Genomic DNA, 11,845 nt, shown 5'->3' on the forward strand with positions numbered 1-11,845 from the left:
GGATACTAGGTTACGAATAAACTCACCTGGGAACAGAAGGGAGACACGAACAAGTTAATGTACGGCCGCGGAAAGTAAGTATGTGAAAATATCAGCCGATTACATTACCTTTCTTACTTTGATTAATGATTTTTTTTTTTCAAGAGATTTGATAGAGGGAACTGTAACTAAGGTCTCATCGTTCCGAAATCGAAGGGAGACAGGATAGGAGAACATGAAACTTACATATTTTATGTACGACCCATATTTTGAGAGAAAGGTACATTTGACTACCACTTTTCCCCTCACCATTCAATGGAAAGTCTCACGTTTGAGGATTTATTCCCTAACATCCTACTCTGATGTCCACTGTCTTACTAACTCTCTTTTTGTTACAGAGTTTTTGGTAACATGAAACTTACATATTTTATGTACGACCCATATTTTGAGAGAAAGGTACATTTGACTACCACTTTTCCCCTCACCATTCAATGGACAGTCTCACGTTTGAGGATTTATTCCCTAACATCCTACTCTGATGTCCACTGTCTTACTAACTCTATTTTTGTTACAGAGTTTTTGGCACGCGCTATCTTCCAGGCTAACCAGGTTGGCTGGCTTTTTTAATGTTTTCCTAACTTCCATTAGTGATTCATTCCTATCCCCCTCGTTCAGGTCTTAAACCAATGGGACCTTGTTCAAAATTATTATGGCAGTTTTTGGCAGACAAAGATCTTCGCTTGAAGTAAAACCAGTGTGGTACTGAACATTAATCAAACATCTACTAAGTACATACTTACCAATCGAATCGATCGCCGTTACTCAAATCAAGCTGTCAGAAATCTAAGATTTCCAAGCTCTAGTGAATGGGACTGAAGGCATCTTACAGAGAAGTAAGTTGAACAAGAGCAGTAAAAATTATGTAGCCTTCAATCAAGTAAAAATGATGTCATTGCCTCGGTAGTGACATAACTGGTGGTCCCACGAACTTTAGAACTATCAGAGAAAAAAAGCCCTTATCGAAGGACCTGTTGGGCCGAAAATCGAATGAAAAAATTTCCCGAATCACTGATTGTAATAAACATTTCTGACGTATTTCACTTAAATCGGACTAAGACTCCCTCTGGTTCTGTTTGTTGCTCTGTTCTAACTAGAACTATCAGAGAAAAAAAGCCCTTATCGAAGGACCTGTTGGGCCGAAAATCGAATGAAAAAATTTCCCGAATCACTGATTGTAATGAACATTTCTGACATATTTCACTTAAATCGGACTAAGACTCCCTCTGGTTCTGTTTGTTGCTCTGTTCTAACTGTGATCCCTCCGTGTCTGTTGTGATTTCAGGTGTCCTCGAATTCTCTCCTGTTAAAACGAGCTACTAATGTTACTTACATATCTTCAGTGGATCAGAGATTATTATTATTGTTGTTTTTCCCCCTTCAAGTCAAAAAAATATACTATAGAAATTGATAAAATGTTGTATGAAATCTGCAAAAAAAGACACTGTTCTAACTGTGATCTCTCCGTGTCTGTTGTGATTTCAGGTGTCCTCGAATTCTCTCCTGTTAAAACGAGCTACTAATGTTACTTATCTTCAGTGGATCAGAGATTATTATTATTTTTGTTTTTCCCCCTTCAAGTCAAAAAAAAAAATATACTATAGAAATTGATGAAATGTTGTATGAAATCTGCAAAAATAAACGAACCACTATTTTTCTTTTTCAAAATAACAAATATTTTCTTCTTTTTATTATAAACAGTATTTCTTGTCAACAATATATTTTTTCACAAACAGATTAAATAGAAAATAGAGTTTCCAGTTCACCTGGGCAATTTATAGAGGCAGGACCATTCTGAATTGTCGAATGTAAAGTGTCCCATGTCATGACTTTGTAATATCTCTGTAATTAAATAATATAAATATCTCTTTGGGAATATTACGAGTAAGTAAAAAAATTCATTGCCTTGATACTACAGTTTTCTAGCTTATGGCAGGGACCACAATCTGGGTGTGTAAAGTGTCCCATGTCATGACTTTGTAATATCTCTGTAATTAAATAATATAAATATCTCTTTGGGAATATTACGAGTAAGTAAAAAAAATCATTGCCTTGATACTACAGTTTTCTAGCTTATGGCAGGGACCACAATCTGGGTGTGAAAAAAATTGGTCAAGTTATCGTATCGAGCAATCTGATTGGACAAAAAAGTTTAAAATCAAACAATAAGGTTGCTCCATCCAATAATGTGACATAAAGCAAGTTAAGTCTCAGATTATGGTCCCAGGCATATTGGTATAAAACTCATTAAGTTAATTCAACACAAAGTGAATGAGACACATACAATATTTGTTATTCTGTCCCTAGAACAAGAGCCAATTAGAAGGTCAAAATAATTCCATATTTAAACCGTTCATGAGCCATATTGGTCAAGTATTGCATGATTAGAGATAATGTTGGTTGCACTTTTGGCTTTATAGGTACCTACTTGGGGATGCACCGCATTAAATTTGATAACACTGGGTTTATTTATTGAAAAAGGTTAATTAGGGGATTATAGGTAGGTACAAAGGTATTCTTTAACCATGATCGAATAAACTACGGGCTAAAAAATTCCCGGAGGGACGGGCCCTGCTTGTTTTTTAGGAAAAGGAAAAGTGAAAACTGAAAAACGTTTCCAATATTCCAATTACCATTACCATTAAGTCCATTAACAAATTAACATTAATTCTTAATTCAGGTAACATTTATTGAACAAATTTATCTTCCTTTTTTGACGGCTTTCGTATTCTCTATTCCTGCTTTTTGAGGATCATCATCTTCTCAGTTCAAACTTCAAAGTTCAATGCTGTGCTTGTGACACACATCTCAGTTCCCGAAAAAAATTGGTCAAGTTATCGTATCGAGCAATCTGATTGGACAAAAAAGTTTAAAATCAAACAATAAGGTTGCTCCATCCAATAATTTGACTTAAAGCAAGTTAAGTCTCAGATTATGGTGTCAGGCATATTGGTATAAAACTCATGCAGCCGCTCCTCGTTTAACTTAAACAAGATTCGTAGTAGCTTAACCCATCCTTTAGGGCTGTTTGCCCCTACACCTATCCAGCCGCTCCTCGTTTAACTTAAACAAGATTCGTAGTAGCTTAACCCATCCTTTAGGGCTGTTTGCCCCTACACCTATCCCTCGGAGTAGGCTTTTTGTGTTTAGAGTTAAGCTGCTATCGCCGGGCCTTGATGGAACCTCGAAGCACCCTCACTGGTATATTTCAACCTCCTCAGTTTCTCTACAAGTCACCTGCAGCAGCTCTAGAAAGTCCGCACAATCAGGTTTATTCCAGAGAAACCGTTTCGTTTTAACTTAAACAAAGGTTAAAAGATGACAAATCCTGTTGGTTTTATGGTCGAAAAGTATTTTCAAACATCCTAAAAGGCTCTTGATTATTTTTTAATGGCTACAAATGGATATGTAGGTACGTATACCTACTTTTTTTTAGTACCGTTGAATAGCAACAATTCATCATTTAAACATGCTAACAAAACATTTCGTCATTGTCAATCTAACGGGAAATTGTCTCGTCATAAAATTGAAGAGAAAAAAAGTCGTTTTACAAAATAAATATTGTCTCGCTTCATTCCCGTTGACAACAAAACGACAGTTGAACTTAAAACACGGTACATTTACTACATAGGTACCTTCCATCTTGGCCTTTTCGACAAATCGTTGCGTGCGTGATATTTACGCAAATTTTCAGGTCTAAACACGGGATATTTGCGGAAAATTTCAGGTCTATACACGGGATACTTCCGCAAAACGAGTGTTATTTGCGCAAAAATTGCGTACACACGCAACGTCTGTCGAAAAACCAAGTTGAGAGACATGCAGTGTATGTGCCGGGCTTTAGAAATAAAATATTATAGACCCTATCTCAGTCAAGAAATCCCTAAGTTATTTAAATTAAACATGGTTAAAAAATTTAAAATCTATGTACATGACGCATTGTTGAGGAAATGTGTTGTTACAGGGACCGCCACTCCTCAGACCGTCTGACAGACCCTGGTCTCACATCAGACGGTCTGGGCATAACATGAACCAAAAAAAATTAAAATCTATGTACATGACGCATTGTTGAGGAAATGTGTTGTTACAGGGACCGCCACTCCTCAGACCGTCTGACAGACCCCGGTCTCACATCAGACGGTCTGGGCGTGATTGACGGGCATAACATGAACCGGCAGTCCCAAGAATTACAAAACAAAAAATCCCTAAAGGAGAGGGATTTTAGATGTGTCAACAATACAAATTTAAAATAAATTAAAATTAAATAAAAACCTAAAATAAATAAATAATAACAGCACAAGGAAGAAGGAAAAATCAGAACAGAGCTTCGAAGAAATTTACCTTCGCACACAAACCACGGGACATTAGCCCAACGAAATAACTCTTTACTTTCTATTACCATCATTTTCCCCAAGGTTTAAAGCCACTTCTACCAGCTAAGGAATCCAATGCTAAGCATTAAGGAACCCAAAATCAACGGAAGTTTTACCCTCCCTTCGCCGGTAAACTACCAGTCCATTTTTTATGACTCTCTCACTGTTTTGAAAAAAAAAAAAGAAAAAAAAAACAATCAATCCAAAGATTCCCTAAAAATAGGTAGATGTCGAAGAAAGTGAAACAAGATTACGAGAAGAAGTATGTCATATTGTACCCAACAACAAACAGAAAACAGAATACAAAAGGACTAGGTGTTGGTATCCAAAAATACAAAGTAACAACAAAATTTCCAGCTAGATTGAAAAGTTTGAAATCATATAAAGCAGGGGTTCTTAACCTTTTAGAATTGGCGGACCACTATTGATAAACCAAAAATCTCGCGGACCACTTGAGATTATGTAGTACTGACATTGGAGTCCCTGTCTCTCTCTCTCTCTCTCTCTCTCTCTCTCTCTCTCTCTCTTCTCTCTCTCTCTCTCTCTCTCTCTCTCTCTCTCTTCTCTCTCTCTCTCTCTCTTCCACACACACACACACACACACACACGCAAGGTACTGTATCATTGCTTCAATTTCAAGGTCACAAATGCAATCGTTGATAAGAGCGGAGTTAGGGAGGAGCACGTTGTATGAAAAGAGGAAAGATTTTTTTTTCTTTCTTAGGGGTAATGTTATATAAAATAGAGACACGATGACTTTTTCCTTACTCACCTCTCGCGGGGACCACCTGAAACCTTCTCGCGGAACCACTAGTGGTCCACGGACCATAGGTTAAGAATGGCTGATATAAAGCTTAAAAACGCTCTGAATACTTAATATTATGACGTCAAAAATATTGCGAAATATCCAGGGCCATATTTAGGTTTTTTTTTTTTTTTTTTGCTCTAAGTGTAGCAATATATTAAAAGGTATTGCTCTATAATTTGGAGTATTTTGAGAGCCCCCCCCCATAGTCCACAGTTCAGATTCTTGGGTACCCCCTCGCTAAAATTCTAGATGCGGCCCTAGTGAAATTTCGTCAAGTTACTTTGAGGGAAGCAGACGGGGGGCACCAAACTAGAGGTAATCTCGGTTGGCGAAGCAGGTGTCTTCGTTGACCTGCTATAAACTAAATACATAAACAACTATATGTAACGTCTCAATTTTAATGGCCACAACGCGATGTACTTTTATCCTAAAGGGCATCCAATTTTCGACAAAATAACTGGTATGAAAATATTGCAAAACGTTATCCAAATAATAATGCCCAGAACTAGCCCGAAAGTTCAATTGACTCAACTGGGCATCCTTTTGAATGGACCTCAGGTCTAGAAAACAAAATGCCACACCTATGGCAATGAAACTAAATAAACCATACACTTTAAGAAAATGACAGGGACCTTTAGTCCCAAAACATAGACGTCAAAATAATGATCGCAAATCAGAATAGAATTATGATGTCACCAAGTTCAAGTAGCCACGACAGAAGCAATGATGACCTTACTTTTTCGACCAGGGAAATTCAATTACGGATTGACCGACATCGATTATAAAATGTGGAATACCTACGGTCAACCGATTATTTTTTCGAAGCGATCTCATTGAGACAATCGATTGTAATTGGAATACCTACGACTAATCGATATTGAACATGAAACAAGATCGATTGTGGAAAAATTGTTTCTAGGTGTTGTGGTTCTCGAGATAGAGCGATCAGTGTGTGAAATGTGAATGAGTGAATGGATCTTGTTCTTATAATATAAGATATTAGCGACCTGTAACCTATTTGTCGTGATTGTGATGAATTCTTTTATTTACATATTATTTTATTTAGATCAACACAGTGAAAAGAACACTGAGGTGTCGGAAAATTTGTGGTAGAATTGAAGACAAAATTCCATACCTCGGGTGGAAACCTCACCTCACTCCCCGCGCCCACCAAGTTATCAGGCGTGTGCCTTAACCACTACACCATCAATACAAAATTACAAAGCTTCTAACTGAAATCTTGAATGAAGAGGAGAGCACTCAAGCTGGAGTGTAGAAATAGATATGGATACACATTACACATATCAAATCAATACGGTTCACAAAACTGAGGAGTCTTTCTTTGATTTCCGGACGATGGAACCTCCGTTGTTAGAGTCTTCCTCTATCAAACCTTTTCAAAAAAGAGGAAGATAGGAGCTATCCTAGGGATACAAAACTACAAGAACAAAGAGCAAGCTACTTCTAATTGGCCGCAAATATTCAAATATTTGAACATGCCAAACTCTTCTTGTTCAAATCAGACTAGGGTACTAATCAAGGCCCCTATAAAAGACTCGGGACACAATCATTAGAATCACAGTCAGTAGTCGACATGGGAGAAAAAGCAGTGATCTTTACAGGCGTGTGCTTTTTAGCACTGGTAAGTCACTTTTATCAAGAAAACAATTATTATTTGTGGTGAATCTGAAGACCTCTTAACATTTTTTTTTTTTTTTTTTTTTTTTTTTTTTTTTTTTAAAAAAAGGGGTTGAGAATAAATGAGGACATAAAAGGGGTTGAGAATAAATGAGGAAATAAAAGGGGTTGAGAATAAATGAGGACATCAAAGGGGTTGAGAATAAATGAGGACATAAAAGGGGTTGAGAATAAATGAGGACATAAAAGGGGTTGAGAATAAATGAGGACATAAAAGGGGTTGAGAATAAATGAGGACATAAAAGGGGTTGAGAATAAATGAGGACATAAAAGGGGTTGAGAATAAATGAGGACATAAAAGGGGTTGAGAATAAATGAGGACATAAAAGGGGTTGAGAATAAATGAGGACATAAAAGGGGTTGAGAATAAATGAGGACATAAAAGGGGTTGAGAATAAATGAGGACATAAAAGGGGTTGAGAATAAATGAGGACATAAAAGGGGTTGAGAATAAATGAGGACATAAAAGGGGTTGAGAATAAATGAGGAAATAAAAGGGGTTGAGAATAAATGAGGACATCAAAGGGGTTGAGAATAAATGAGGACATAAAAGGGGTTGAGAATAAATGAGGACATAAAAGGGGTTGAGAATAAATGAGGACATAAAAGGGGTTGAGAATAAATGAGGACATAAAAGGGGTTGAGAATAAATGAGGACATAAAAGGGGTTGAGAATAAATGAGGACATAAAAGGGGTTGAGAATAAATGAGGACATAAAAGGGGTTGAGAATAAATGAGGACATAAAAGGGGTTGAGAATAAATGAGGACATAAAAGGGGTTGAGAATAAATGAGGACATAAAAGGGGTTGAGAATAAATGAGGACATAAAAGGGGTTGAGAATAAATGAGGACATAAAAGGGGTTGAGAATAAATGAGGACATATAAAAGGGGTTGAGAATAAATGAGGACATTAAAGGGGTTGAGAATAAATGAGGACATAAGAAAGGGGTTGAGAATAAATGAGGACATAAAAGGGGTTGAGAATAAATGAGGACATAAAAGGGGTTGAGAATAAATGAGGACATAAAAGGGGTTGAGAATAAATGAGGACATAAAAGGGGTTGAGAATAAATGAGGACATAAAAGGGGTTGAGAATAAATGAGGACATAAAAGGGGTTGAGAATAAATGAGGACATAAAAGGGGTTGAGAATAAATGAGGACATAAAAGGGGTTGAGAATAAATGAGGACATAAAAGGGGTTGAGAACTCACCTGTCTTGACATCCCACAGCTTGACCGTACCATCATCTGAGGAAGTTATGACAAACCTGGAATTGAACTGAAGACACGTGACAGCTGACTGATGCTTGTTACGTCCTGCAAACGAAGAAACCAAAATCGATAAAAAATATTTGGAAACAAATAAACTAATGTTATTAATCAATCTCAAGAAAAGGGGAAAAAAACACATTAATTTTATTTTTAAGTAAAGCTGAGACTGGTGAGAGCGTCTCCTCCATAAAGGGGGGGGACGTGTTAATTAATCAAAGGTATTGATTTGTTTATAAGTAAAACTTTTGCTAATAACCACCTCGAAACGTTGATCATGTTGATAAATTGTCGGTACTGGAAATCAAACCCCAGCCCCCAAAAAGGCTATTGAACAAGTCCAACGGGGTTGATTAAAAAGTACCGTACTATACGTGAAACAGGATTTGAAAGAGAAGTTGCTGGGAGTCAGCCACGGCAAAAACCGCGGCGCATAAAAGAGGTTGGTTCAAAATGTCGACCCAACTCGAGTTATTTTTATTATTTTTTTAAGAGGTTTGACAGAGGGAACTGTAACTGCTTTGGTGTTATCGTTCCGAAATCGAAGAGAGAAGGAAGACAGGATAGGAGAAAGCCAGCCGTTCCGAGAACGAACATTATCCCATCAGGATAAAATATTATCACATCAGGATAACATCCGCCCCCGCCGCGTGACATCAAACCGCCGGCCTACGCGCTTCTACACGCGCAGACGCACTACCAACTAAGCTAACTATTGACGTATTTACGAGGAACTATGTCCACTTGTTATTGGCTAGTGCACTGAGTTGAAGACGTAGTAAAACGAGAAGAAGTACTGTACTATACGCTCTTAATAACACCACTTCCAATTGGAGCAAGTGTAGAATAGAATAAAATATACCTGTTTATCCTGCCCTAATAGGACTGCGAAAAGTCCCTTTACCCCAAGCAGTCTAAAGGGGGGGGGGGGGGGTAATCGCTATATTTTATGGTTAAAGATTAATACATGTAGCAGTAAGGAATAACAAGTTGTAGGCTGTAAACTAATGTACTTACCCGACAGTGTCCCTGTAACATTGCCGCTCACAATGTCCATACTTTGACTGTCGAGCTCCGCATTACCGGGATAACCAGGAATATTGTTCCCTCGAGCTCCATACCGGATGTGAGAGATTGGATGCCCCATGTGAGTGTGTGCCCGCATGATGTGCCCGGATCCGCTTCCACACCGCGATACCCTATGTCGAGAGAACCATATACGTGCACGCGGTCCAAACGCATGAAAACCAAACAAATCCGGAACACTGAGTTTTTTTGTTCCTATGTACGTAGCTCTGTAACACAACAAAACAATTTATTTATTTTGAGGTTTGACAGAGGAAACTGTAACTGCTAAGGTGCTTTATCAATCCCGCAAAACGAAGAGGAGTCTCCGAGAACGAACGTCATCTGTTTAGGGATGAAGTTTGCCCCCGTGGGCAAGAATCGAACCACCAAACTACGACTTACAAAGCAAGCGCGTACGCCTCCAAGCTGGCTTAGCTTAAAGGATTTATCAGAACGAAATTTCCGATATCTGATATAGCCCCCGCAAAAAGTGAACGACCCGCAGTAAACCCATGTGGACGCAGTTTGCATAGCGAACAATAAGGTACAGAAGTTCCAACTCTACAGAAAGTATGAGAACTTAGACGACCCGCCTAGTCATCCTCGTTAACACTTACGGCATAGCTCGTTCAAACCACCCATGAGGGGGCAAATCGGTTCTCAAGCTACGCGGTAGATCTTTTCAAACCAACATGAGGAGGTAACTATCTTTTCAAACCCTAGAGGTGACCGATTCGCTCAAGGCTGTGAGGGAAGTCACCGTCTGGTCGAACTGCAACAGGACGGAGCCGGAGTTGAAACAGGTACATACATACAACTGGCCAATCAGGGGCAGGACAACAGGGCGAGGTTTCAGGGCACTCGTAGTTGTAAGAGGTCAAGTTAGGAGTAAGTCTCACTCAACACGAGAGACTACAAGCAAAGTGTCTCAACGACTACCCAGGCCCCAAAAGGGGTAAGGCTCATCGACTATAGCAACACAAGTAGCGCAGCCATGTCTCCGATAGGGGGGTCACAGACACTAAGTGAACCCGCGAGAGAGACTAGCAATCCCCACCGGAGAAGCCCAAAATTACCAAGAAGCTACTCCTAAAGCCGCCAAGCCACCCGCCACGGACACCGAGGCTGACCAAGAACTCCAGGACCGGTTTGTCTACTACCGGGACCTGCTCTCCCTTTTCTTTTCGGCATAAAAAATACCACTGAAAAATACCAGGGTTGGTCCGACTTGTTCACCTATAAGGCGAAACACCCGTTCACCGCCTGAGGGTTTCGCCTTAGAGTAATCAAAGTCGGTACACTGATATTTTTTCAGTGTATTAATTTTATGCCGATATGTGCATAACACAAAGATAAACCCTTACATTGCAGGTTGTATGCGCTAAATTATTTACGGGGCAAGAATGCTGTCTCTCAAAAGTTAATTAAGTTTCTTTATGACGTAACACATTTATTTTACCCACTGTAGTTTCTTTTGGGGAACCTGTGACACAAGTGAGAGTCACCATTTTATCTAGTATTTAATGAAACTTCGTACTCTTAGGAGGCACGGCTCACCACAAGTATAATCCACGTTGTGTCTTCAGGACCCAAACTTCAATAAAGCCGAGACACGAAATTTGGCCTCACTGTGAGTCGGGGAATATCTTTTTATCATTTCTCCTACGACAATTATAGGTTACGGACATTTACGACATATAGTTTTTTTTTTTTTTTTTTAAATTCTCCGGAAGGTCTAAGTGGTGTTTTATTTAAGGTGCTAAAAACAAAAGAACTATTTTTTCCACTGAATGGTCACGATTTTTCGTGTGCGAGACAATTTCTAGTGACGAAAAGAGGGTACAGCTGATGACTGACCACTTAAGATTACCTAACACAGGGCTCAGAAATATCGCCCGGAACTAATCATGGGATCATACTTAACTAGTTCTTCTCAAACCGTTACAAGGTTTATAAACTTATAAACGCCGGTTAATCTCACGTCGAACGAGAAACAGAACATCAAAACATAGGATCCTATCGAAGGGACAGAAGGAGAAAAAGGCTTTTCCAAACTATCGTGCCTTCTGAGATTGTCTATTTGCCTCCAAAGATAGAAGGCTTTAGTTTCTTTCTGAGGAGTCAAAACACCTTGGGCCATAACTAAACTATACACATTACAGTATTACACCACTAGGGTATAGATAAAGATGTGTAGGTCGGAACTCACGAGAGGAGAAGTAAGTTCTAACAGTCAATCCCGTGTGCGGGACTATTGAACCACCCCGGCGCCCCTCCCTCCGACTCCAAAGGTGGGACTCATACTAAAACAGAAGTAAATTGGGTGTTTAAAGGTTGGAGTCACAAGAAAAGTGACACAACTAGATTTATTTTTTATTATACATTTATTTTCTTAAGTAGGTTAGTGCTGTTTATGAGCCAATGTCCAGCGATTATAATCTGATATTTAAGCAGAGTAATCGGCAGGTCTTTAGTCTGGTACAAATGAACAAATTGGATATTTTACACAAACAAATGTATTCCTCCCAAAACTAATTCGATTAGTCAAAAAGCGGGGTGTCCTGTCTTTCAGTTTGCTTGAGTCTATAG

At 38.8% G+C, this 11,845-nt stretch overlaps 1 long non-coding RNA gene across 1 annotated transcript; it reads left to right on the top strand.

Annotated features, from left to right (window-relative positions):
* The first annotated feature begins 699 nt into the window (after positions 1 to 699).
* Positions 700 to 1,480, top strand: LOC113467921. Its single transcript, XR_003391836.1, has 2 exons — positions 700 to 872; positions 1,322 to 1,480. It is a non-coding gene; the product is annotated as an uncharacterized LOC113467921 (long non-coding RNA).
* Positions 1,481 to 11,845: the final 10,365 nt, after the last annotated feature.

Source organism: Diaphorina citri, unplaced genomic scaffold (assembly GCF_000475195.1).
Source record: "Diaphorina citri unplaced genomic scaffold, Diaci psyllid genome assembly version 1.1 scaffold588, whole genome shotgun sequence".
Classification (NCBI taxonomy): Eukaryota; Metazoa; Arthropoda; class Insecta; order Hemiptera; family Psyllidae; genus Diaphorina; species Diaphorina citri.